This window comes from Protopterus annectens, chromosome 2.part1, assembly GCF_019279795.1.
Source record: "Protopterus annectens isolate FY-2018-M chromosome 2.part1, PAN1.0, whole genome shotgun sequence".
NCBI lineage: Eukaryota > Metazoa > Chordata > Ceratodontiformes > Protopteridae > Protopterus > Protopterus annectens.
The window spans coordinates 1,251,281,227-1,251,309,168 of NC_056729.1; the positions used below are offsets into that span (position 1 = coordinate 1,251,281,227).

At 39.5% G+C, this 27,942-nt stretch overlaps 1 long non-coding RNA gene across 1 annotated transcript; it reads right to left on the reverse strand.

The window, feature by feature from the left end:
• Positions 1-280: 280 nt before the first annotated feature.
• LOC122794413 lies at positions 281-27,919 on the reverse strand. The gene is made up of 2 exons (XR_006363640.1): positions 27,561-27,919; positions 281-1,421 (listed from the first exon to the last, which is right to left on the reverse strand). It is a non-coding gene; the product is annotated as an uncharacterized LOC122794413 (long non-coding RNA).
• Positions 27,920-27,942: the final 23 nt, after the last annotated feature.

Sequence of the window (27,942 nt, forward strand, 5' to 3'; positions counted from 1 at the left end):
AAAAATACCAGATACCCTCGGCCAGTTGTTCTTAGCAATGCAGCATATGCCTCCAGAATCCAAGGAATGGTGAAAGACCATAGTAAACATATAATCAAATAGAAGTATTGTCCTTTGGGTGTTGAACAAAGATTCTCGCAAGATGGGTGCATAACAATTCGGACTCCCGACTAGAGAAAATCAATGACTTCCTTTGATAAGTTGTTGTGTTAAGCACAAACAAAAAATATATTCTTAAGCAAAATACATTCCTTAATAAAATGTTCATCCTCAGATACAATTCTGGAAAGAAGGTTACTGTTCCTCAACAATACCCTTTTTTTATTTGAAAGAATGAGCATTACAAAAACAAAGTTGTTGGGAAAAATGTCTTTTCTTTGTATGGTAGACTCATAATGGTTGTTAGCAAAATTATTATGTAAATATACATCAAGGAAGGAAATACCTACATGTTGAATGTTAAAAGAAAGTTTTGGAAAACAAGTACTAGAAACAATGTATTGAAAAAGTTGATTATGTCCAGTGAAATCACCACTCCAAACAACACAAATATTCATCCATGAAACCAACATATAATTAATTGAAGGGCCAACATACACTGCTCCATAGAAATAAGTGGACTCACTAGCATAAAACCAGATTGGTAAAGGTTAGAGTGAAAGCCACTCCCATTGCCACTACAGAGGATTACTTAAAACATTCATTATTAAAAATAAATAAAAGTTGTTGGCTTGAACCAAATCCATCACAATACATAGAGTGTTAATGTCCTGTGCAGACACTTATATGTTAGTAGAAGGAATGCCACAAAACTATTCATGGCCAGCAGATTGTTGAATAATGGTGAACAAGTCCTTGACGTCTGCCATGACCAAAATATCACTTGGTTCATATTTTACCAAGGAAGTCCCAAGAGTCTTTTAGGATGGTGGAAATGTTTGTGATGTAAGGTTTTAGCTTCTTGTCAGCAAAAATAGCTCCATCTTAGAACCACCCTCTGATATAATGGGTCTCATTTGGGGGATTAACTCTGTCCTTATGAGTCTTGGGTTTACTGAAAATTATAGGAATACGGGGTTTCTTCATTGTCAAAAACCTGTATTCTTCACTGAGATGTCACCATCCAAGAATAAATCATAAAGGGCTATATCAATACTTTGGCATGAGTGGACTTCATTTATACTCACTACTTGATAAAATTTGCCATTCAAAATAAGATTTTGCATCCTCCCAATATAATCAATATTTTCCATCCTGATCACACAGATATGTGACAATTCACAAAACGCTTGGTTTTCTTTGAGGGTTAAATTGTAATAGTCATGTTTCACTGGGCTGGATGCCAAGGCTCAAATGTCATTTATGCAAAATCTCTCCAGAGCAGCTAAAGATGGTTATAAATGTGGGTTCCACTGAGATCTCTAGTGGAGACATAAAATAAGTTGAACAAAATTAATAGCCCCATCTATTAACAATACTGAGCTTGCATACTAAGATTTTCAGTTTTATTACAGTACCAACCACATTAAGATGTCATGCAGGAATGAAAGTGAAACCTTTTTTGAATAACTTGTTCATGAAGCCCAGTAGTGGTGATACTACTGAAGTCAAATCTATTGAAGGCCAAACATAAATCTTGGTTGTCAGTAGGCAAAGGAAAGTACAGTTGTGTACACTTACCATAAATGTAGATGTTCGAGTGTATTCACTGTTACAGTCATCACATTTGGGTTATCTGCCTGCAGGTAGCCCTCAGTCAGCCTGAATACCAGAGTCTTGGGATTTCTGCACCAGATGCTGTCGCTTCCTCCATGACGTCATGTTGTCACAGGTATAGAACATGCAGCCGACGCCATTACATCAGTTTTTCTTGCCCAAGATGTCAGGAGCCCCCAAAATAGGAAGCAATTACGTGGTGTGGAACGCTCCCAGCAAAAAGCAAATGCCAATGATATAAGATATGGCCAAACAAAAAGGACAGGTAGAGGTATAGAAAAGTCAGGGGGCTGGAGGGAAGGTAACCAGGACAGCAACACTGAATACACTCGAACATCTACATTTATGGTAAGTGTACACAACTGTACTATGTTCTTTGTGTTTCACTGTTGCAGTCATCACATTTGGGTTGATTCCCAAAGCTGAGGATGGGTGGAGCCAGTCAAGAAGCATTAGGGATGGCAAGCAGGCCCTGTAAGACTGCTGTGGCAAATCCAGCTCTAGATTTAGATAAGATAGGCAAGTGGTAATGCTTGGTGAAAGTGTGTACAGAGCTCCAGGTTGCAGCTTCCAGGATGTCCCTGATAGGGACTCCCCTGAGAAATGTGGAGAGGTTGATGTAGCCCTAGTGGAATGTGTTTTGATCCCCTGTGGGGTAGGTTTCCCATGGTGTTTGCAGAAATGGATGCAGTGTGCTATCCATTTAGAAATGGTTTGCTTTGAAATGGCCTTGCCTTCTGTAGCAAAGCTGACTAGCAGCTGCTCAGATTTCCTGAAAGGTTTAGTCCTGTCCAGATAGAACCTAAGCTGCCTGTGCACGTCCAGGGAGAGCAGGATCCTTTCCTCTTTATTCTGAGGATTAGGGAAAAAAGTTGGCAAATGAATGGATTGGTTTAAAGCCACACTAGATACCACCTTGGGCATAAATGATGGGTTAGTCATGAGGGAAACCCTGTCCACATGGAAGATAATGAAGGGTTCCACGGCCATAAGGGACTGCAATTCAGACACTCTTCTTACTGAAGTGATGGCTAGAAGTAAAGCTGTTTTCCAGGAGAGGAATTTTAACTCTGCTGTAGCAGCAGGCTCAAAGGGTGGAAGCGTGAGCTTTTCCAATACAAAGTTAAGGTCCCAGGCTGGAGTGGGAGCTCTCCTGGGGGGGGGGGGTCTTAAATTTTTGGCTCCTCTCAGGAACTGTTTGACCAGAGGATGAGAGAAGATGGGTGGCTCAGTAATATAATGAGCTGAGATGGCAGAGGCATGAATTTTAACAGAAGAGAAGGACAGGCCTTAGTGGAGCATTTCTGTTAAGTAATCTAGTATATGAGGTAAGCTGGGCACAGTTGTGTCCATTCCCTGACACTGGCTCCAAGAACAGTATCTTTTCCACTTTTCCGAATAGGATTTTCTAGTACTAGGCCTCCTTGCCTCAAGGATGACATCCAGCACCTGTTTACTGAGGGCTGTTGGTGATGGCTTCAGTGGATGAGCCAGGCTGCTAGGTTCAGGGTCTGTAGCTGAGGATGCAAAATCTGGCCCTCCTTCTGGGACAGCATGGAAGGGGTCTGAGGCAGGTGCCATGGTGGCACTACTGTCAGATTGTGCAATAGTGGGTACCAGTGCTGGCATGCCAGTCCGGTGCAATCAGGATTGTCCTTGGCTTGTCCTGTTTGATCTTTAGTAGAACCTTCGAGAGGAGGGGCAGAGGAGGAAAGGTATAGATTGAGAGGCTTTCCCATGTGAAGAACAGGGCATCCACTTTCCATGTTCGGCTATGGGTAATTCTGGTGCAATATTTGCTCAATTGATAGTTCTGAGGGGAAGCAAAGAGGTCCACCTCTGGTGCCCCCCAGCTGTGGATCAGAAGCTTGAATATTTTATGTTCCAGTTTCCACTCATGTGGGTCAATTAGATTTCTGCTTAAGTCGTCTGCCAGTGAATTTAGTTTGCCTGACAGGAATTGAGCTTGCAGGTGCACTTGATTGCTCAAGGCTGTGTTCCACAGAGCAATGGCTAATCTGCAGAGTGGGTAGGAATGGGTCCCCCCCCCCCTGCTTGTTTATGTACCACATAACTGTGGTGTTGTCTGTCTTTATCAATAGTTGCCCTGGAAGAATAAAACATTTGAAGGCTGTTAGAGCATTCTGTGCAGCTACCATTTCTTTTTGATTGATATGCAGGTGCATTTGCTTTGGGTTCCATTTGCCTTGAATGCATTGTCCTGCCATGTGAGCCCCCCATGCATAGTCTGATGTTTCTGTTGTTAGGGTTTGGGTGGCAGGGGGTTGAGTGAAAGGGAGTCCCTTGTTGTGGTAGCAGGCCTCTGCCCACCAAAGGAACTCTGTCCTTCAACAAGAAATGATAAGAATCATTGTTTCCAGGTCCTGAGAATGTTGACACCAGAGACTTTTTAAGTACAATTGAAGTTTCCTCATATGCAGCCTTGCATATGGAATTAGTAGAATGCAAGAGGCCATGAACCCTAGGGCTTGCAGTGTTTTTCTTGTAGATATCTGGGTTTTGGTGGGCAGTAGATTGAAGCAGTTTGTCAAATAAATTTGTTTTTCTGGAGTGAGGAATGCCATCTGGGAAGTTGTGCTCAAGCTTGCTCCCAGGAATACAATCTGTTGGCCGAGTACCAGATATGATTTATTTTCATTGATGGTGTACCACAGTAAAGTTAGAAGTCTCTTTACAAATGTCACCTGCTGTAGTAGCAATTCCTGACTGTCCGCCTGAATCAGGCAATCGTCCAAGTATGTGTAAATATGAATTTTTCTCTGCCTGCAATATGCAATGTCTGGAGCTAGGCAATATGTGAATACCCTAGGCACAGTAGATAAGCCAAAGGGAAGTGCAGAGAACTGAAAGTGCATAGAGCCTGCTCTGAAACATAGATATTTCTTGCAAGATTCCCTTATGGGGATGTGCAGATAAGCTTCTTTTAAGTCTAGGGTGGCTATCCAGGAGTCTTTGGCTAGCATAGAAAGCAGCTGTTGGAGACTAAGCATTTTGAACCTTGGAACCACCAGAAAGGTGTTGAGAATAGACAGATCCAGGACAGGGCACCAATAGTTTTCTTTTCTGGGTACCAGAAACAGTATGGAGTAAAAACCTTGTCCCCCTTGCTCTGCTGGGACAGGTTGAATAGCCTTGATACTGAGAAGAAAAAGTACTTGCTTTTGGGCCTCTGCCCACTGGTTTGGGGGGAGGTCTGGCCACCCACTTGGGGTTGGCAGTGAGTGGAAGTAGAATCTGTATCCCTGGGATACAATGTTCAAGACCCATCTGCCCTGGGTGATGTATTCCCAGTTTTTTGCATGCAGAGCAAGTTTTCCTCCTAAGGGTGCAAGTACTTGGGCAAGGCTTGGAAGGGTTAAGGATAAGTCATTGTGAGATTTTACCATAGAATGGTGGCTTACTACTCCCTGTTTAAGCGGTGGGAACACTCCATTGCTTAGATCTGTGCATACCCTGAGACTGTAATCTTGGTGGTCTGCTGCCCCTGGGTTTGGACTGAAGTTCTGGGAAGGACTGGAAAGGACCAGTTTTTAGAAGGCCAATGCCTACTGAATCTAGATGGCTGTACCTGTAGGAAATCTTTAACAGTTTGCATAAATTTAGCTTTTTCCTCCATCTTTTTGTGGACCTCTTCTGCTTTATTGCCAAACAGGCATTCTTGGTTTAATGGTGCATCTAGTAATTTTGCTTTGACATGGTCTGGCAAGATTTTTTCCATAAGCCAAGCATGCCTTCTAAGAACAGACCCAGTGACAGCAGCCCTGCAAGATGCTTCTAAGGCATCAAAACCACATTGCAAATTATGTTTTCCAACTTGGTTTGCAGAATGCATTAACTCTTGTAAATCTTTATGTTCTGCACAATCAGGAATCAACATAATTTTCTGTTTAATTAGCTCCATAATATGTTGCTGATACTTTAACATATGAAACTGTCAATTTAAAGCCCTGATGGCAAGAGTAGCAGAGGTGTATACCTTCTTACCCCATCTGTCTAAAACCCTAGAGTCCCTGTCTGAGGGGGTAAGGTTTTTGGCTGTTGTAGCCTTAGTGCCTTTAGGTCCCTGGGAAATGGTCTCTGGATCCACAGTAGGATTCTTAAATAGGAATTTGTGGGAGTCAGGTACTCTGTAGTACCTGTCAGGTTTCCTGGGAGCTGGAGGCAAAGTATCAGGCGTAAGGCTGGATTCCAAGAAGACATCATCTACAATTTCCAGAACAGGGAGGATAGAGGCCTGTGCTGAGGCAAGTTTAAAAATTCCCCAAGTCTCTTTTTGTACTGTGGGTAGTCCTGGCACTCCCAGCAGAAATACTCTCTAAAGGTATGCAGGGTTTCACCAAAGGAAAAATCTTCTGGTGGGGAAGCAGAGGGAATGGAATCCTCTGCATCAGAATCCTCGTAGGTAGATAAGGGTATGTCCTGGTAATCAGAAGGATCAGAGTCAACAGACTCATGATCTGAAGAATCAGAAGGAAAATCAGTTCTTGGTCTTTTTGAGGGGGAAGGCTGGCTTCCCCTAATTAAAGTAATAAGATCTTCAGCCATTCTAAGCATTTGTTTCTGAGGCACATGGGCCTGATAATGCACTTTGGTCGCCGGTTTCCTAGGCGTAGTGCAAACTTTGAGCCTGAGAAATTCGGTATTTTTGGTTTGAAACGTGGTCGTCTGTTTAATATAAAAATTGGAAGGCCTGAATAAACCCTCAGAAGCCGGTGCCTGCACAGCAGCTCTGGACCCATCCAAGGTAGAGACATCCACAGGTTCCATAGTCGAAGCAGCATCGTGTGGCATACCACTCCGAATGGGTCTCAGTAGAGGCCTGCGAATTTGTAGAAGTGGGTATCAGCGGCTGCGAAAGCGCCTCACTGAGTACCGGCTGAATGGTGGCTAGCTTAACGGAAGCGTCGTTGGCAGTTTTGGACCTATGCGGTCTGTCTCTGTCTTTATCCTTATGTTTTTTCAGAAGATTGGTAGTCGGGTGGCTTATTGAAGCCATTTCGGAATATGGAGAACGAGAGCGAAAGAATTTAGCGACAAAAATAGCCTGACAATGAATAGTTTGGGCATTGAACAAGGCAAAAAACTGACAGCGAGGAACGTCATGGTCTGGGCCTAAACAGGTGACGCAGTAAGAATGAAAATCTCTGTGAGGTATTTGCTTTCCATAGGCAAGACAATTATTAACTTTTTTGGACATCGGTTAGAGCAAGAAAAAAGGATCCTCAACGGGGTACTTATCTTTTAGAAGACTTCAGGTCTGAAACTCGAAAAACAAAAATTTTCAGGAGGCGGCGGACCGGCACTTGCGAACTGCTTCTGCTTCAGACACTGCATGGCAAGAAAAGCTGATGTAATGGCATTGACTGCATGTTTTATACCCCTGATGACATGACGTCATGGAAGAAGCGACAGCATCAGACACAGAAATCCCAAGACTTTGGTATTCAGGCTGACTGAGGGGTACCTGCAGGCAGATAACCCAAATGTGATGACTGCAATAGTGAAACACGAAGAACATCATCAGCAGGTGATATGCAGAAAAAAATTCTCAGCTCCTGGGAGCCCTTCTTCTGTGTGCAGACTCAGATTCTGTTTTGAACGTTGCTGTTTTGATGAGCCATACTGCCCCCTCCAGATGGCAAGTCTCCATGAAAGCCTCAGATGTGGTTCCTCTAAAAAACGGTGTAGATGACACAACAGACCTGACATCACCAGTTTCATGTGGACATTGTTGTGAAGCAACAGGTGTGGTATCTGAATGGCTAACCACACAGGTCTTAACCCTGTTAGCAACAGAAAACACACTCCCTGCTACATACTCAATTTCATCCTTTTTAAGTTTTTTTCTTTTATTTTCTGAGAACATAGAGAATCAATATTTTGCAACTTAAAGATCATTGGACTCATCTAGTTGTGTTTTAAATGAAAGGTCAGACTTGATATGATTATCCATTTCTGTAATTTCTAGTTCATTTAAAATATTATTATTATACTTAATTAAAATACTAAGATATATTCTATATAACTTCTCTGGGAAAAAATGTACACAGCTCGTTATGTAACAGAGAATCCTACTCCATCCTGTTAAGAGAAATGTGTTGTACAAAAGCCTTTAGGGACAGTATCTTGTTTAATACATGCTGTAAAAAACATGCTGTTTTAAGTGTACTATTTTAAATTTAGTAAAACTCTTACCAAGAGCCTCAATATATTGCTGTAAAGTTCCTCATTCTGTTTCGGCTTCTTTGTAGGTCTAAGGAAGACCCATATTACTGTTGAAGGGACTAGGAAAGTGTAACCAGGAATCAAATTTTGGAGCCTGCAAACTGTTTCCTGGTGGTGAATGAGAACTGCAGACCTCCTGCACTACACTAACTCCTCATAAATGAAGGAGTCATACCAGAAGCAGTATTCTCTGCCACAGTATTATAAATCTGCACACTCAAATTGCCAGTGTGATTATTAAAAGTTCTTTCATTAAAAAAGGCTGACAACTGGGTGAAAAACTAAGCCACACCATCAGGGACATTCAAAGTTGTAAATCTACTTGGCCTGTTGTCTTGCACATCAGTGCAAGGCAGTGCATGAGCAAAACTGGAACTGCCAAACAAGACTTGTGATGACATCACAACCCTTGAGGTAAAAAACAAGAACCAGCACAAACAAATCACAACAGGTTAAAGAAAAAGGAGTTTTTTTTTCCTTCTTATTATGAGAACTTCATCAGAATAAAGAAATCCTTGTAAAGCAAACTTAAATATGATAAAAAGGTATGTGCGACAGAAAGTGCTAATGCATCAACCTATAAAACTGGAGAAAGAGAAACAAATTCATTCAAATCAGGTAAAACATCAGAACTGAAAAGATTTTGCCATGACAATTCACTACAGAGCAAGGCAGTTTGCCAATCATCACCCCCTTCTGCAATAAGTTTTTTTGACTGTGGTGGCAGGAGTTGTGGTAAATCAGAAAATAGTAATTACACTGTACCATTTACTGTCATCTGGTGTCTTAATAAATCTATGAGCTGGTAATATTTACATAGTATGAATTAAATCTGCATGTTGTATTGTAGTCTGCTTCATATACGAAAGGTATTTTTCACAAGAGGGTGTACAGCTGCACACTGTTATGCATAACTGTTATGGACATTTACTACAGTTTCTCTATTGATTAGTATAGTTGTTTTGGTTAACTTTATGACAGTATTCTTAGTTAGGCTTTGCAAGTGCCAGTATTGTTGTGGATTGCTTGCAGATTTTTCTACATGCCACTTTTTCCATATCTTATCTCTGTTGTGAATTAGTTCTTTTATTTCTGATGCAAGCCATAGAGTAGGTTTTCATTTATTCTTTCTGTGCTTAGTGGGGCCAGAGAGTCCAATATGGTGAGGAAAGTTTTGCTGAAGTGAGTTACTGTATCACCTAATGTTAGTGTTTTTAATGGTTCCCAGATGTTATGCTTAAAAACAGACATAAAGGTTTCCTTATTCAATTTAATTTTATTTCCATCCATTTTATATATTGACTGTTTTAATAAATTTTAGTATGTTTCCTATATTGCATAGTCTCTGGTGTAATTCCTACACAGATGACTTTACTAGGATCTATTATTAGTATCCAAACCAGAAAACTGTTTCTAGCAACTATCTGTTCATGTAGTTGCATGCATGGGTTGCATTTAATGACTAATACTGTGGTGTATTATCTTTATTTAGTATCCTTCAACCAATTAATATTGAATTCTCCTAGGATTATTGTTCCTGGATATATATTTCTACTTATTTAGGGCAAGATTCCTCACAGACTGACTTATCTGCAGTAGAAGGTACATACAGTACTACTATACATATTGATCTCCGTGTTAAGTCTGGCTACAGGGATTTAGACACTTTTGATGTTTAGCATTTGTGTAGTGTCCACTGTTAGGGTATACTTTTTAGATACATAATGACAACACCACCAAACCATATACTAGTATAATCATTGCAGATAATGTCATTGTCAGGATTCAGTACTTTAGCATCTTTAAAGTTTGCTTTGAGACACATTTTGTTACTGCAACTGTATCTGCTGTGTAAAGAGATATACAGCTGTGCAGGTCTATTATTTTATTTGGAATACTATATGCATTTCTATGATCTACATTGCTTATGGTAGGAATGTTCAAGAAAGGTGTCTTAGGATTACTAATCAAAGCATTTTATATGGTGGGTCCTGTACTGAGGAATGTTCCTCCCATTTTAGAAGTGATCAGGTATGTTTAGATTTTTGGAATAAGGATTATATATATCTGGTTTAGCTTTATATGCTTGCTATGGCAGTAGATATTTTAATATTAAGAGGTCAACTGCATTACATGTGAATATTTAGCGGTTTATTTTTGTAGTATTATTATACATTTTTATACTGAGTGCTTGTAGCAGAGAATAAGGATAACAGTAGTACACGTTATCATGTGGAATAGAACAGTTGGTGAACAAAGTCAGAAGTAGAAAAAAGTATTAGTTGTCCAGGTAATATTTGTAACCTTAATGGATTAGGGGTAAGCTTGTTTTTCTGTATTCTAATGGGGAGTGTTTAGTGCTACTGATTGGGGTCTACTTTGTTTCATTGAAAGCTCATTTCACTGCATTTGAAATCACCCTGGCCAAATCACTGAAAGCTCAAATTACGGAGAACTCATTTCACTGAAGTGAAGTACTGCCACTTGTATAGAGTACGGATCTATATTAGATCAGCGAATGCTGCTTGATCGACCTTATTTTAGCGAAAATTAAAAATGTCGAAGCAACAGAAACTCAAATTTTTTCCTAGGGAAAGAATTCAGTTGTCTGTTTCTATTGCTTTGGTATTTTCAGTGCTGTGGTGGAAAGTTACGGGTCGGATTCAGGTAAGTGTGCGATTTTGTGGATGTGAGCGTTAGGGTGGGTTAGGTGAGTCAGGGTTATGGCTCGGGTTAGGTATGTGTGCGATTGTGTGGACATGAGAGTTAGGGCGGATTTAGGTGAGTATGCAATAGTGACGGACCTTAGGGTTAGGGTTTGGGTTAAGGTAAGTGGATAGTTAGTGGTGTGTGCATAGTTTAGTGTAGGGTTAGGTGTCAGATTTTAGGTGTATGTGTGTGGATTTGTTTGTTTGGTGTGCTTGTGTTGTGTGTATGTGTTTTGGATCAGCGATCTTTTTCCCTAGGGAAAAAAATCGCTGATCTGACAATTCGAGATTGTAAGCTTTCGCTTACATAAGGTCGATCAATCAGCGTTCTCTTTTTTAAGCGTTCGCTGATCTAATATAGACCCGTAGAGTACTGTAAGGCAAGTAAAAGGTATATGTCCTTTTCCACATTGTAGTGTAATCCTGGAGTTAGCATATATAGTTAGGGGGGTTTGGGGGGCACAGCCCCCCATATTGGGAGGTGGGGGTGGAGGGTGTAGCCCCTCACTTAGTTTGGGTATATATTGTCTTCTGGTTTAAAATGTATTGTTTTGAAGCTTTTGGTGAAATATAATATAAAACCAAACTAGTTGGGGGGCAACCGCCCCAATAATATATACTAACTCCAGGATTGCACTACAGTGGGGAAAAGGGCATATACATTTTACTTGCCTTACAGTACTCTACACAGTGCCAGTACTCCACTTCAGTGAAATGAGATTCGGTGAAATGAGTTTTCAGTAATTTGAGCTTTCAGTGATTTGTTCAGGGTGAATTCAAATTTAGTGAAATGAGCTTTCAATGAAACAAAGTAGACCCGCTGACTGGTATGGTAAGTGTAAGTTTGCACAAGTTTTTATAGCATAAGTAGCCTGATTACCTTATTGTGACTTTAACAATTAGTAAGAGATTAAATTGCTGTGTACAAAATTAAGCTTACCAGGACCAATGTGGATTCTGTCCTGGCTACTGAAAAGTTCAACTCTGTTCTTGTGTTCAGATTTTACAGGATTCACTGGAGTTTGAAGGTACAACCAACATGTGTTTTGTGGACTTGAAGAAAAGATACAACTTATCCTGTATTGTAAATATGTAAATTTAACTTCCTTTTTCTTCCTATAGTAGTACACTAACATTTTCTACTCTAATCACTTAATGACTGTACCCACTTTACTAATAACAGACTCCTCTGCTTTATGTGCTTGTTTCAGCACTTTCTACTCACTCTCTTTTAGCTCTTAGGCCATACCTGTTCATCTCCTGATTTCAATTTCTCCCCTGTAGGATCTTTTCTGTGGTTATTACTACATTTACATGAATCAGTGGTACTTTAAATGTCATTAGATTGCATGACAAGAGAAGATTTAAATATAAAAAAGTTATACATACTTGTATAATCTTTGAATTACTGCATTAGAATAATTTGCTTGTGTTTTTGCACCCTCGGCACTTCAGTCATAGCTGAAAACAGTCCAAGGATCATCCTATCCATCCTGACAACAAATAATAAATTAAAAAAATATATATTCTAGAAGTTTTTGTGGAAAGTATAATAGTATGGGGTTCAAGGGCTGCTGCTGCATATTTAGAAAACATTGTGTCAACATTCACATGTTTTAAGCTGAATATGTTCAGTGTAGGTGTACTCTGCCAAAGCTATTTCTCGTCTCCAGTCCAATGATTATCATGAACAGGATAGTAAAGAATGGCCAGGGTCTGTAGAGTATCCATGCTAGGGACATATCCTAACTTCTATAAAATGAGGTTCCAAGACACTTCCAAAGCTGTTATATTAAATATTTCATAAATAATTCATTATTAAGCCTCTTTGGTTGCAAACTATTACAAATGAAAATAAACCAAGCTTCCTTCTGTAATAACATATCAGAAAGATCTAATTATAAATCAGAATACGTCAACCCATACATTATAAAGAAGTTAGGATTTTGTGCTCTCACTGGCAAGGCCCATAGTTTGATTCCCAGTCAGGGAAGCTTCAATGCATTTTTGTGGGAGGATGGCATAATGGTGAAGGTGCTTCCCTTACAGACACAAGGTGCAGGGTTTGACTCTCACACAGGATAATTGGCTAGGCTTAAAATGGCCCACAAGGACAGTTAGCCTAGTACTAATCTATGAAGTTATGAATCTCAAAATCTCAAGAAATCACAGGATTTTTATTATAAGAACTATGATAGGTTAAGTGGACACCAGCAGTATGGTATGAACAAACATGGCAGAAGGCAAAATAAGATTTTTTTTTTTCACAATGGACAGAAATGGGAAGTGGGTGAAGGAACAGATCAGGGGTACTCGATGCAAATGAGAAAGTGGAGGGACACAAGGGAAAGATGGAGACAAGTATAAAAGCTAATGATGAAGTGGGTAAAAAACAAGGGGTAGTCAACACTTACAAAGGGTTTCACATTTACAACTACACTGCAACAGTTCTAAAAAAAGAAAAATTTTCTCTATTTATGAAAGGCTTGAAATTCGTACCTGTAAGAAGTTTTGACTATATTAATACCATTGTTGAATTAAAATTATACTTGAGGAAGTTGAATTTGGCTATTATACATAATGAACAGAATGTATTACATGAAGAGACATGTAGTAATTATAAAATTAAAAGGAAAAATATCTACAATCCACCACTGGATCCAACATTGAATGTGTTGGAAAAAGCCATTATAGATGAGTTATAAGCCCTGAAAGTAAAAGATATGAAGCATAATTTGAATAACAACTTGAGAAAAGAGGAATCTGAGTTGTTGGATCAAATTAGTAAAGACAAAACTCTCAGAATAATGAGACCAGATAAGGGTGGGGGTATGGTAATATACGACTCACTGCAATATTCACAAAAAATATTTGAAATGCTTAATGACACTGACACTTAAATGAGGTCAATATTAGCCATAGAAGTATTGATTTGTTTTCTGGAAGAATTTCTGATAGACCAGAGAATTACCACTGAGACATATAATTTTTTAAAAGTAAAATACCGTATTGTTGCCACTATATTTGGAATCCCAAAGATTCACAAAGGAATAGACAATCTTTCTTTTAGCCCATTGTGTCTGGGCAAGGTTCCAAAACATATCCTTTCAGGGTATGTACAAATAGATGGTTAAACCTACTAAAAGATGATTGGGATTTTTTGAGCAGGATTAAGGAGACTGTATGGGAAAAGAACATTATTTTGCTAACCACAGATGTTGTGGACTTATTTACGTCCATACCTAGAGATGAAGGAATGGATATGTTTTGTGACTGTATAAGTAGAAATACCAGTTTTTCTAACGACAATGTCAATTTGATTGTAGACTTTATGGACATTGTTCTGGATCACAATTACTTATTTTTTGAGGGGGAATACTTTAAGCAGAACAAAGGAGTGGCCATGGGAACCTCTTGTGCTCCCATATATGCCAACCTTGTGCTTTTAGAATGGGAACACAAAAAAGTTTTTGCATGCGAATTTTGTAAATTTATAAAGACTTGCGTGAGATTTTTGGATGATATCTTTATTTTCTGGATAGGAACAGAAATGGATATCAGAGGATTTCTAGAATATTTAAAAAGCTCAAGTATTTTGAGATTTACCCAGGGAAGATATATTTGGACACCTATAATCAAAACACGCAGAATGGCTTTAAATCTAATCTGTATAGAAAACCTACTTTCAGTAATTCATACTTAGAATTTACCAGCAATCACCCCTACTCTCAAAAGAAAAGTATTGTAAAAGGGCAACTAGTTAGAGTTGCATGGATGACATCTAGGGTTGAAGACGTGAATAAGAAACTGAGAAAGGTAGCAAAAGTTTTATGAGAGGGGCTATCTGAAAAAAATGGTAGATGAATGCTTGAATTATGTTGAAAAGGAGTGGAGAAAAAAGTATAAGCTGCTTTTAAGTGTAAAATTAGACAAAAAGGAACCTCCCGGAGAAGAAAATAATTTTAACAGGGCCATAGTTATACCATATGGAGGAAAAGTCAATCAAGTGAAGAGAAGTGTAGAAAATTATTGGAATATTTTAAAATGTAATTCTGCAGTTTATTCATCTTTAGTATAGGACTGGGATGAACATTAAGAACTGTTTGGAATCCAACATAAGAGGTCATCACAATAGTAATTTTAATAAGAGGAGTACAACTAAATGTGGGAGTTGTTCTCTGTTCAAACATATAACTGAAGTTAAAGAGTTGACTTTAGATAACATCTTAGGGTCTAAAGTGACTTTTGTGAAAGGAAATTCTCAAACGACAGGAGTCATTTTTACTTAGCAAAATGTAAAACCTGCCCTTCTTATTATGTAGGAAAGACTGAAAGACGTTTAATAGGATATATGAACATCAGTACCAAATGTCAACAAGAAATTCCAACAATGCTTTATACAAACATTCCTTGGTGTGCCCTAATTTTTATTTTGGAATACTTAAATGGGTTTTGGCAAACCCCAGGGGAGGGGACTACAGAGGTATAATAGAAGAAAGGGAATTGAAATGGCAAATCAAGACATATGCTATGCAAGCCCCATGTATGAATGAAAACATCTCACTCAAGCCCATTTTGAATAGGAAAGCACTTATTTAATAAAATAAAAAAAAGAACTTTCATTGACAAACAGTAAAGGAAATGATATATATAACTGTTTGCAATTTGCGGAGCCTGGTTACGGAAAGCATTTTTTAATGAAATATTATAAAATACTTTTTTACTGTTAAACAGTAAAGGAAATGTAATGACTGCTATTTTTTAGTTCAAAAAACCACCATTAGTTTACTATTTTAAATAAGGAAGTGATTTTTAAGGTTGGTACCTTTAAAGTGTTTAAGTGGTTAAATAATTTTATTGGGTAGATTAGTACTAATTGCCTGTTTAAATGTACTGGTGAAATTTGTGTGTCAATTCTGATGAAGTCACACTGGATGGGGATGAAAGCGCTCAATCTATGGTCTGTGTTTTAATCTGGTCCTGCTGATTCTTGTGCTCTATTTTAGATTGATTGGTCGTGGTCACTGTGGTTGCCAGTTTTGGTTTTTCGTAGTGCTACTTTATCTTCTTTGTCATTTTATTTCTTTTTATCTAATGGAAACCAAATGCGTAATATTAGTACTGTTCCAATATTACTGCATTAGCTTGGCTGCACATTGTTTGGTATAACATTTCACAGCTTTCTCTTTTGAGTCGACCTTGATATTTTACATGTCCGGGGAAATCACTTCACCTACCCTAGCAACTTAAAAATTCCAGTACATTTTAGTGAATTTAAGTGAAACCTTAACATTTAAAAATCGCATTTTAAAGAGGTAAAACATGCAAAATATAATGGAATTTAAAAAGTAATAACACAAAAACACTTTTTAATGTTACATTAATAAAAGGTAGAATGTTGTACATTAGAGACAAGGGAAATAATTCACTTAAACTTACTTTGGTCTGCTAAATGACTCACGCACCTGTCAGCATTACTCCTGGTACCAGTCTAGTACTAGGAAAATTCTTGCTCCAATCGTACCTCTCAACTGTCCAGCTTTTTGCCCCATATTTTTGGCCTGTTCCTCATATTTGTGATTTTCTGACAAATCACTGTGATGATCTGGTAACTGAAGTCACTAAATAATGACATATGTTTGAGTTTCTGACTTCCAATCCTTCAGAAAAATGCATGTTAACACAAACCCTGTTATTCTAACAACTTTCTAAATTTATAAAAGCAATATTTAAAATCTGTTCCACCATTTTGTCAGGCTTTGTCCAGATTTCTAGCACTAAGAGGTTGAGAAGTATGGCTCCACATTTGTAATTACATTCTAACGAATGCACTGGTGATTGCAGAAATGTGACGCTGCCATTAAGTGTAGCAGAAGCAAGTTTGCATGAATACTCTTCCAACTCCATAACATACTATACAATAAAGTTTTATAAAAACAGATACTTGTGAAGCTTCCTTAAAAAAGTCAACACTTCTGTTATCCACCTCAGTTACAGCAAGCAAAGGAGAGTGAAAGTGCTGAAACTGGATTCATCATCAAGTCTTAGTGAGTACCTTCACAAGGTCAACCCTGTTTTTCACAAAATCTCACCAAGGTGACAATGATATAAATATATATATATATATATATATATATATATATATATATATATATATATATATATATATATATAGTGTTTTTATAACATACAACATGGGCAGAAGTAGGTCAAAAACTAAAAAAAGAGAGCTGGGTGCACAAGACCCAGGATAAAAAAGTGCCCAATCCTGGTAGGCGCACTAGTGCTAGGAAAGGAAAAGACGACAGTGTAGAATCCTCAAAATAATGAAACATTCCTACAATGGGGGCCAGCGGAAGGATGCCCCCCTGTTGTAGAAGGAAATAGTAGTCCACACAAATCACAAAAACCTGATAGGCCAAAGAAGAGCCATAAAGACAATAGAGTGGACTACTGAGGATAAGAAAGAAATTATGTATTGTTACTACTATGCAAAAAGCCCAGAATTTCCAGACACAGCATATACAAAACGATTAAGAGAGAAATTAGAAGAAAGAAAAGTACTTCCGCAAGCAAAACTGTCAGAAGCTTCAAATGAAAATTTGCATTCAGTAATTCAACAGATTTGTGAAAAACAGTATATAGATCAAGAAACTTTGATCTGTTTGGAAAAAGAAGCATCTGAGGAAGTGTGAAAATATAAACAACAAAACCTACAGATGTTTGAAAAGCATAAAAAAAGAAATATGGACATGGGGAAGAGAGAAATTTGATATGGTGCAATATTTACGCAAAGGAGAAAGCCAAATTAATCAATATAAAGAAGGCAGCCCCCAAGATATTTGAAGAGAAATACAGGCAAAGGCATCTGGATATGGAAAATTTTACAATAAAAAAAAAATCACAAAGATGGAACGTAGAAAAGAAGATTAGTAAAGAAGAAGTTAAAAAATTGAAGTTGAAGTTACAGAATGTCTGTAAAGTGAAGGATTTGGTGTAGAAGGTCTAACAGGTTATATCACAGCATGACGAAGGGAGTCCCCAAAGTAAGGAGAAACAGGAAGATCAGGAGACATCTGAAGAAGAAATATGGACATGGGAAAGAAAAAGAGATTTAATATAGTGTAATATTTATGCAAAGCAGAAAGCAAACCTAACCAACACAAAAAGAGCAGCACCAAAGATATTTGAAGAGAAATACAGGCAAAGGAATCCGGACATGGAAAACTTTACAATACAAAAAATAAGAGTAAGATGAAAAGTAGAAAAGGAAATTAGTAATGGAGAAGTTAAAGAAATAGAAACTGAGGTCATGGAGTACCTGCAAAGTGAAGGATTCAGTGTAGAAAATCTAATTCAGAAAGTGCCACAACAGGATAGAGCAATGGATATCCAAATTAAGGGGAAATCAGTGGAACAGGAAACCATATCAAGATACTTTAGAGCCTCCCACAGGAAACCACTGTAAACGTTCACTTGAAGCTAGACAGCAAGGAAAGGAACAAGAAAGTGTGGAAACTCTGATCCAGTCAAAGTTGAGGAGTGATAAGCCAGTGAGTTCCCATATGACAGAGCAACGGATGGCACAGGATGAAACTGAAGAGAAAGTGCCACAGGAAGATGCTGTAGAACTTTTTATAGAATGCCCCCAGGAAATGGAAAACATGGGATGTACCATCAGTTTGGAAGAAAAAGAAGCCAAGAGAAGAGCTGCTTGATTTAATAGACATTGACAGATATATTAAGATCAATGAGAAACTTTCTCCTATTAACCTGGTGAACTTGGGCATCCTGAGGAAATGTAGCATCTGCTTCATGTACACTGACAACCCTCTCCTCTTACCTCCCAACACTCAGACTTGCAAGAGATGCACTTATATATCCATACTGGAAGACAAACACCCTCCAGCCAAGACTGGAATAGCTGGTCAAGACGAGAAGGTCAACACTTGCACCACACCACATGGACCACATAGCCCTCCAGAACACATACCAGCACTGCCTTCACATAAAAACTCAAACCACACACCCACCTTCACGGATGCTCTCAATAAAAATCTACCCAAACAGCAGAGACCTCCAAGGCAGAAACGCACTCGACCACCACAACACTAATCACAAGACACATAACTCTCCTAAACAGTGTGCCACTCAACCAAAGCCCCTACGGCAAAACAGCATGCCCAACACACTAGTCATAGGTGACTTGATAGTGGGGCACACTGAGGTCCCACTCACTAGGTTGAATAAGGAGAAAGTAACAGTCAGCTGCCTGTCAGGTGCCAGGATCTGCTACATAATGCACGCACTCGGGTCCCTCAACAACAGGTACAAATATGACTCTGTCATTGTACATGTGGGTATGAATGACCTGAGACATACCTCCCTAGACTACATGAAAAGAGACATGGAGTAGCTCTTGGATTATGTAGTCCAGGCTGGTAGGACCCTAGCCCTGAGCAGCATTTTACCACCACCCAGAATGATACCACAGTACAAGCAGAAAATGATTGATTTCAACAATTGGCTAGGTTTCTGGTGTCATTCTAAGGGGATCCAGTATCTGTCTGCCTGGGATGACATGATTGACAAACCTCAGTGCTTTGCCAAAGATGGCCTACATCTGTCACACTTGGGCTTCCGGATACTGGCCAAGGCTCTTACCACTCCTACAGTGCCTTTTGTAGGCGGTGTTCCAAATACCAAATTACCACTGTAACAGGTACAAACAAATGCAATCTGAGGGTCATGCTGCTTAATGCTAGAAGTCTAAATCTCAAAATACACTTGCTCGAAGCACTCCTTAAAATGAAGAACACTAACATTTGTGCTGTAACAGAGACCTGGTTCAAGGCAGCAGAAAGCATCCCTGTACTACCTGGCTATAACTCATTCCACACCTTTCGGCCCCAGAACTTGGACCGAAGATCCAAAAGCAGTGGTGTTTCCATATTCATAAAGGATGCGCACACCTCCAGACTGGTAGCCCAACATAACGCATCAGAGAAACTTCCGGTAAAGCTTACACTGGGTAGGACCGCGATTCAGGTCATAGCCTGCTATAGGTCCCCAACCATGTCCCAAGACTCACACTCCATGTTCCCAAGCACCCTGGAGAATATTAGGGTCCAACCTAACACTCTCATACAGGGCGACTTCAAATACCCCTCCATTAACTGGGAAAACTACTCATGTACCAATACACTTGCCAATTCCAATGCCCTAGACCAGCTCGTTCTTACCCCCACTAGAGGTAGCAACAGCCTTGACCTGGTCATTATTAACATGGGCGACCATTGCTTTACACCAATAGTTAAGTCCTCCCTGGTTAGATCAGACCACAAACTAATCCCCTTGGAAATCCACATCCCCCCACCCCCTGCAAAGGTAACCACCATGAAAAGCATCTCCAAAGCTAACTTAGGGCTCCTAAAAACAGAGCTGGCTAACTTTATGGCACCCATGCAAATAGAGAATAGTTGCATGACTGTCGAATCATACACCAATGCACTGTACGAATACGTACACAAATGCATGGATCTTGCCATACCCAGTAGAACCAAGACATTCTCCTCCAAAAAAAGCAAACCAATCTGGTGGTCCCCTGCCATAAACAAACACTACAACAGAAGGAGGAAACTGATGTGGAATAAGGCGAAGTCCCAAGACTGGAAAAACTCCCTTATCAGCCTCAACAAAAAGTTGAGATCCCTTATCAAATCCTCTAAAGCTAGCTATGAAAACAGAATTGCAGCAGATAGTAAAGACAACAACAAGGCCTTCTATAGTTATGTAAAGAATCTCCACGGCAATACCCAGATCTGCTCTGAGCTAACGCACAGTGGTACCTTCTATACCGAGCTAACAGATATTGCCAGTATACTAGCTGACAGACTCAGTGCCAACTTTACCCCCCCAGGACCAATCACGATACCAACAGATTGCCAGGCACCCAGTATTACTGCTGCACAGGTTAAAGCAGCACTGTCCAAGGCCAAGAATACAGCTTCTATGGGACCGGACAATATCCCTGGCTGTATTCTACATGAACTACAGAGTGAACTGGCACCTCACCTGTGTGCCCTGTTCAATCACAGCCTAACCTCATGCTTTGTTCCTACCGAATGGTGCACTGCTACAGTCATCCCTCTCCACAAAGGAGGAGCGACTACAGACCCTGGGAACTATTGCCCCATTAGCCTGACAAGTCTGATATGCAAAGCTATGGAACGCATCATCATGGACCTAATAAACAAGGATATAAGGAATCTCCAAACTCTGGATCCCACACAGTTTGGTTTTGTGAAGGGTAGATCATGCCTGCTCAACCTGGTCGACTTCTTTGAGTCAGTCACTACAGCTGTGGATGAAGGCAAGGTGGTTCATATAGCCTACCTTGATCTGGCAAAGGCCTTTGATACCATTCCCCACTCAGGAATCATAAACAAACTCACTAAGCTAGGCATCAACCCCTATATCACTAGGTGGGTTGCAAACTGGCTCACAGAACCCACAGTGTGAAAGTCGCTGACTCCAAGTCAGACCGCCGACCAGTCACGAGTGGAGTCCCACAGGGTTTGGTCCTGGGTCCTCTCCTGTTTGAGCTCTACTTTTCTGAAGTCCAGGCCAACATGAAGGGACTCTGGCTGACAAAGTTCGCAGACAAGTGCAAGTTGGGAGCTATTATTAACTCCCCAAGTGATGTTGAAATCCTACAGAAAGGCCTCACTGAGTCCAAAGACTGGTGTCAGAACCATGGCCTTAAGCTCAATGCCAAAAAATGTGTCGTCATCCCCTTTGGGAAAAACCCGGTTCTCGTGAATTACCACATCGATGGTAGTTCACTGAACACAGAAGGCGTTATAAGAGATCTTCGAACACAGGTTGACAGCAACCTCTCTTTTGACCATCACATTGCCACAGTAGCCAGAAAGTCCTTCTATGTGGCACATTTCATTACTTACGGTTTTGCACCAAGGAAGAAAGAGGTCATTGTCTCTCTCTACTCTTCCCTCATTAGGCCAGTCAGAGTACAATTCCCCATTTGGCATGTCCCTCACTAGACACCTGCACAACTGGAGAGGCCACAAAAGTATCTCACAAAGAGGATCCTAGGCCTTAAACACTTGCCTATATGGACAGACTCAAAAAACTTCAACTATTCTCTGTCTCATATCGCCTACTTAGAGGCGATCTCTGACCCAGCTCTGTTAGAAATGCTACATCGAAAGAAATTCCAATCCCTCTACACCACACGCTCCAGAGACCTCTACCTCGTTACCACAATCAACAGAACATGCTGGAGGGACAGGTTCACAACCCAGAGACTGTCCATGCTATGGAACAGACTTCCCATACATGTCAAGCAGAGCACCTCACAAGCCCTCTTCAACAGAAATCTTGATGAGTGGATGGGAAATAGAAAATTCACCCTGGAGATCACTCCAGTGGCTCTTCTTGACAGAGGCACTGGGAACTAAGGTCGAGTGGCACGTTGCCAGGGTAATCCTATGGGCTAGGCTTGTAAAGGCTCCAGGGCCATTACGCTAGTACACACCTATGAACAAAACCCATAAAGTCAGAAGACTGATAAAAGAAATGAACACAGTAATTAGGACTGTCCATAGAGATCCATGCGATATAAAAGAAGTAAACAGGACATATTAATGTGCAGCTAAGTTGATAACTGAAAGTTCTATCACAAGAACACAGGGAAGTGAGGGAAAGGAAGGGGAGAAATCGAATACCATCATGGAAGTATCGAATAGAGAAAACGATAAAGCAGTTAAGACAAGAAGTGTCACTGTTTGAAGACTACAGAAGAGAGAATAAATCAACAAAAATACTAAGAAAGACAGATGTGATAAAAGCAATGCACAGTATTAGAACAGACCAGGATCTATCATGACTATTGCAAATAACAAACTAAAAAATTTTAACACAGGCGGAATAACTTAGAAGATACACAGATAAATGTAAAGGAAAAGTACAAAAGAAGCAATTTATTGATGAGACCCAAAAGGGCGGCCACGGTGGTGCAGCGGTTAGCGTTGCTGCCTCACAGCAAGAGGTTCTCTGGTAAGATCCTCGGCTGGGGTGCCTTCTGTGCGGAGTCTGTATGTCCTCCCTGTGGTCGTGTGGGTTTCCTCCGGGTGCTCCGGTTTCCTTCCACATCCCAAAGACATGCTGTAGGTGGGATGGACACTCTAAACTGGCCCTAGGTGTGAGTGTGTGCCTTCTGTGGAAGGTTGGGCGCTGGGCTGGCAACTCGACACCATAAAACTCCACTGCCAATCATGAGCGGACAGTGATCCGCTGTGGCGACCCCTAACGGGAAAAAGCCGAAAGAAGAAGATTGATGAGACCCAAAAAAGTTTTATAGAGAATTGGGAAACAAGGTAAAAGGAATTGAAAGTATCTATGAAGATTCTGTGGAACATAACAAAGATGCTAAATGGACAGAAGAAGTAAAAGAAAGAATAAAAAGTTTAAAGGTGCAGGATATGAAATGGGATGAAGTAACAGCCAGAGAGATTGAAACAATGTTAAGAAAAGCCTCTAATTGGAAAATCCCAGGCCCAGCTGCAGTACCTAACTTTTGCACGAAGATTTAGCCACGAGTAAGAACTATTTATATGCACACCCCGAACAGACACCAACCTAGCTAACAACCGGGAAAACAATGGTGCTACTTAAGAGTGAACCTGCAAGCTACCCCAAAAAATATAGACCAATAACTTGCCTTCCGACGACATATAAACTATACACGGGAATTGGCCCTGGCAGAGTTTATAGTCATTTAGAAAAAAAACTCAATCATGGCAGTAGAACAAAAGGGCAATAAAAGAAAGTCATATGGAACAAAGGATCATTTGTTGTTAAATAAAGCCATAGTGGAGAACTGTAAAAAGGGGAAGAATCTAAGCATGGCATGGACGGACTACAAAAAAGCATTAATAGTATCCCACATTCATGGATAAGAGTGCTTACAAATGTAGAAGATACACCCTACACTGATCGACTACATTACAGTGACCATGAAACAGTGGTAGACCACTCTGTAATTAAGCCATGATAAAGGACAGATTATTATCCCAGGAATAAACATTCAAATGGGGATATTCCAGGGGGACTCTCAGTCACCGTTGCTATTCTGCCTTGCCATTAATCCATTAAGCTGTTTACTTAGCTTAGACTATGGCTATAATTTGGCCCCTAGAAAACAACACAGTGTAAAGACTTATCTTCTCTTTGTCGATGATTTAAAACTGTACAGCTCATCAGATGATGAACTGAAAGCACAGCTGCAGGTTGTTAAAACTTTTTCAGATGATATAAGAATATTATTTGGTCTTGAAAAGTGTGCAAAAGCAACCTTTAATGCAGGAAAACTGCAGCACCAAGAAAACATCAATTTGTGACAAGAATGTGATATAAAAGAACATGAGCAAGAGGGAATGTATAAATATTTCAGAATTGATGACAGATCAACAATAAAACATGAACAAATGCGAATAAACCTTAGTAAGGAATAGTTTAGGAGACAAATTAATTCTGAAAACAACTTGACATCTAGGAACAAAATCCAAGCTATAAACCAGTTTGCTCTTCCTGTCCTAACTTACAGTTTTGCAGTGATTGACTGGCCCCAAAACATGTTGGATAGATTAGCTAGCAAAGCAAGAAGGATGATTCATGTTCACCAAATGATTTATAAAAATAAGTGTACACCAAGATTATATATTCCCCATTCCGGAGGAGGGATGGGTCTCCTTGAAATTGATTACATGTATAGATCGGCAATCGTGGGACTCCACACATATCTGCTGACCTCACAAGACCCAAATGTAGTGAAAGTTTTGAAACATAAGGAGAATAAATCTAAGATGACTTCTCTGCTTAATTTAGCAGAAGCATATTGGCATCAAGCAGGAATGGAAATCAAACTAGAAGTAGATAAAAATCAGGCAGCAACTAAATGTGCCAAAAAAACAAAAGAAAAAATGTAAGGTGAAGGACCAGATGAGAAGGCAAGAAATGTGGAAAAAGCATAAATATAGTTGGAATTATAGAAAACTTCCTGAAGAACCTCATGTTGATCAGGAACGAATGCAGGAATGGTTAACGAGAGGAGAATTCAAACCAAGAGATGAAAGGTTAATATTGGCAGCCCAAGATAGTAGGTTACATACATGCTGGTTTAAAGTTTATTGAACATGGAGAAACAGACAAATGTAGGTTTTGTAAAACCGATTTGGAAACAGTCGCACACCTTGTTGCTGGTTGTGACATACTAATGGCAGAATGACCGTACACTGAAAGGCATAATAATGTGGCAAGAGGCAAGACTGTTGCACTGGGGATTCTGCAAACATTACGGTATTGAAGTGGCTGAAAAACACTGGAAACATGAGCCACAAAGAATCACAGAAAATGATGAAGTTTATATCACATGGGATCACCCATTACCAACATTTCAAGATAGATCCTAGAAAAAATGGTATAGTGGTCCAAGAAAAGAAGACAAAAGTAGCATTGATCATTGAAATCACCACACCCAGCGACTACAGTGTCTCACGTACAGAGAAACACAAAATCATGAAATATCAGGAATTCCAAGCAGAAACGAGAGCAATGTGGAAGAAATATACCCAGACAGTTCCAATAGTAGTAGGAGCAGCGGTTCTTATAAAAAAGAATATACAATTGTATTTAGATATGTTACCAATCCATGTAACCCCATACGAATTGCAGGAGTCATTACTGGGCACATTGTGAGTGCTGTGAAGAGCACTTTTGGTTGACATCAAATATTGAACCAATACTAATTTCATGAACTTTAATTGGCTTTGTTGATGAACATTACCCCCCCCCCCATACACAGTAGCAAGCACAGCCCAAACTCCGCCCTACACCCAGGATCAGGGTGACATCACACAACATTCATGAATAATAATTTTTTAGTGTTTCCCATCTGCATGAATAGCTACCTTTGCTGGCAATTTTAGCCTAGCCAGTGTCCCTTTTTGTGCTCGAATTAACTAATACCAGAACAAGGGACTTTGAATCTCCACCAGTACACAAATAAAACATCCTAGAAAGACAAATGTATTGCCCATTACCTACCCCATGTCTGGAAGTAACTTTCGCTGCAAGTTAAACAAAGCTGACACTCTAGCATCCTTCAGAGACTAAATCTGGATAAGTGAATGGGTACTCAAATTTACACTGGTAGTGGCCTGCTTTGCCCTTCTTAAGAGAGGGTGCAGCATGAGGGTGGGTATTGGCAAGGCAAAAATGGTCTTATGAGTCAATTGACTTATTTCCTATGATCCTATGAAAAGACTGCAATCTAAAAGTAAAGAAGAAAAAATATTAAACTGGTAATTTTCAGCCACATAAACAATCCCTCCACAGCAAAAACAATCAAAATAAATAACACTGCTATTCAGATCTTCCAACACTACAAATACCTTGGTCGCACCATTGATACAAAAAAATGATCTTCTCAGAACATACTAACAACTATAAAAGACACTAACAAAAAACTTAGAACCCTGAACCTCATTAACAGATGCCTTCCCCTCATACCAAACACTAGTTAACAGCATCCTCTTGCCCAAAGTACCTTATGGACGTATTATTATGGTAATACTAATAAATCTGTTCAAGGTAAACAAATCAACATATTGCAAAACAGATGCTTTTGCAGACCAGGTAGTACCTGACAATCACACCTGTAGCTTGCTTAATACACTGCACTGGATCAGTGTTATGAAAGCAAACTTAGATGCAATCAGCTAATTTTCCCACATCTGTTACATGAAAATCAGTCTCTACAGCCGTAAACACACTACTGAACTGGTATTCTTCTGTTAGAAACCTCATATCCAGTAACAAGAAGCTGATTCACATTAACAAAGCTACTTCGGGACTTAGCGATAAGACACCTCATTACTTCCACTGAACTCGGTCCTCCAAGAGCTCAGGCATCTTACTACTTCCTATCTAGAGGATGGAACTCAATCGTTTTATAGTCCAGGCAATTGAAAAGTGTACTGCTTTCCAACATCTCTGCAAATCCCACCTGTTAAAAACACTGTCTGACTTCTAATGTACCACAGGGTGCTTTACTTGTCATCACCAATGCTACATTCATGACTCTTTCCTCTCTTTTACGGTAATGTAAGCATGAGTCCAGTAGCATATCTACATGCAGTACCAATCATGCCACATTTGTATATTGCTTCACTGAGTTCTGGCTTGTCAACCATTCCTGCGCGAAACTTTCGAGGAGTTAATGTTCATCAACAAAACCCTTTAATCGTACTTGGATTTAGGAATAGGGTCCATTCCCGTCATAGTATAAAAAAACAAAAAGATTTGGAGAAATAAAAAAACGAGCAATTACAGAAATTTGACGCTGCCGTTAAGTGTAGCAGAAGAAAGTTTGCACGAATATTCTTCCAACTCCATAACATACTATACAATACAGTGTTATAAACTGGACTGGTACTTGTGAAGCTTCCTTAAAAAAGTCAACGCTTCTGTTATCCAACTCGATTACAACTGTAATTATTACTATGGATCTCTTAACTACTATGCATATGTCAGAATGTATTTAGCAGCGAATTTATTTTATTTTTGCTGCTCCATAAGATGTTGTAAGTCAACTACTAACTGAATATCAGACCACGAAGGAAATATACGCGCGTACAATATAAATAAACACACACACGTTACATTTTTATATGAGATGAGTTACCTACCAAGTATGCCTCTACGCACAAATTAAGAGCACCACCTCTTGTACAGAGTAAAACTGCTATATTATTCCTCATTTTTGTCACCTGTCACACATTTGTAAACTGTCGAGAAAAAGAAACCCACCAGGAAAATGCCCGGAAGCAAACTCAGAACACCTCTCATTGTCTGAAAATATTGGGGAAATAACCAAAGACTGTACTTTATGTCCACGCGTCTCGAAGTTCCACAGTGAAAGAGTCTGTAACACCTTCAGTGTTTTTTAAGTTGATATCCATAGTACAGAATCATATTAATTTATCAGTAGAAGTTTAAGTATAAAGTAGCACATTTTAATCATCCTTTTAACCTCCTTGTTGAAACTATTAAACTGTTAGTAGGTGTTCCACATTAAGAGAAACAATGTTCCTAACTTAGGAAATGGAAGTCTGACAGCAAAACGTTTCTGAAAATACAAGACTGTCATTTTTCAGACACTGTTTAGATATTGGGTGTAATGCAGACGACG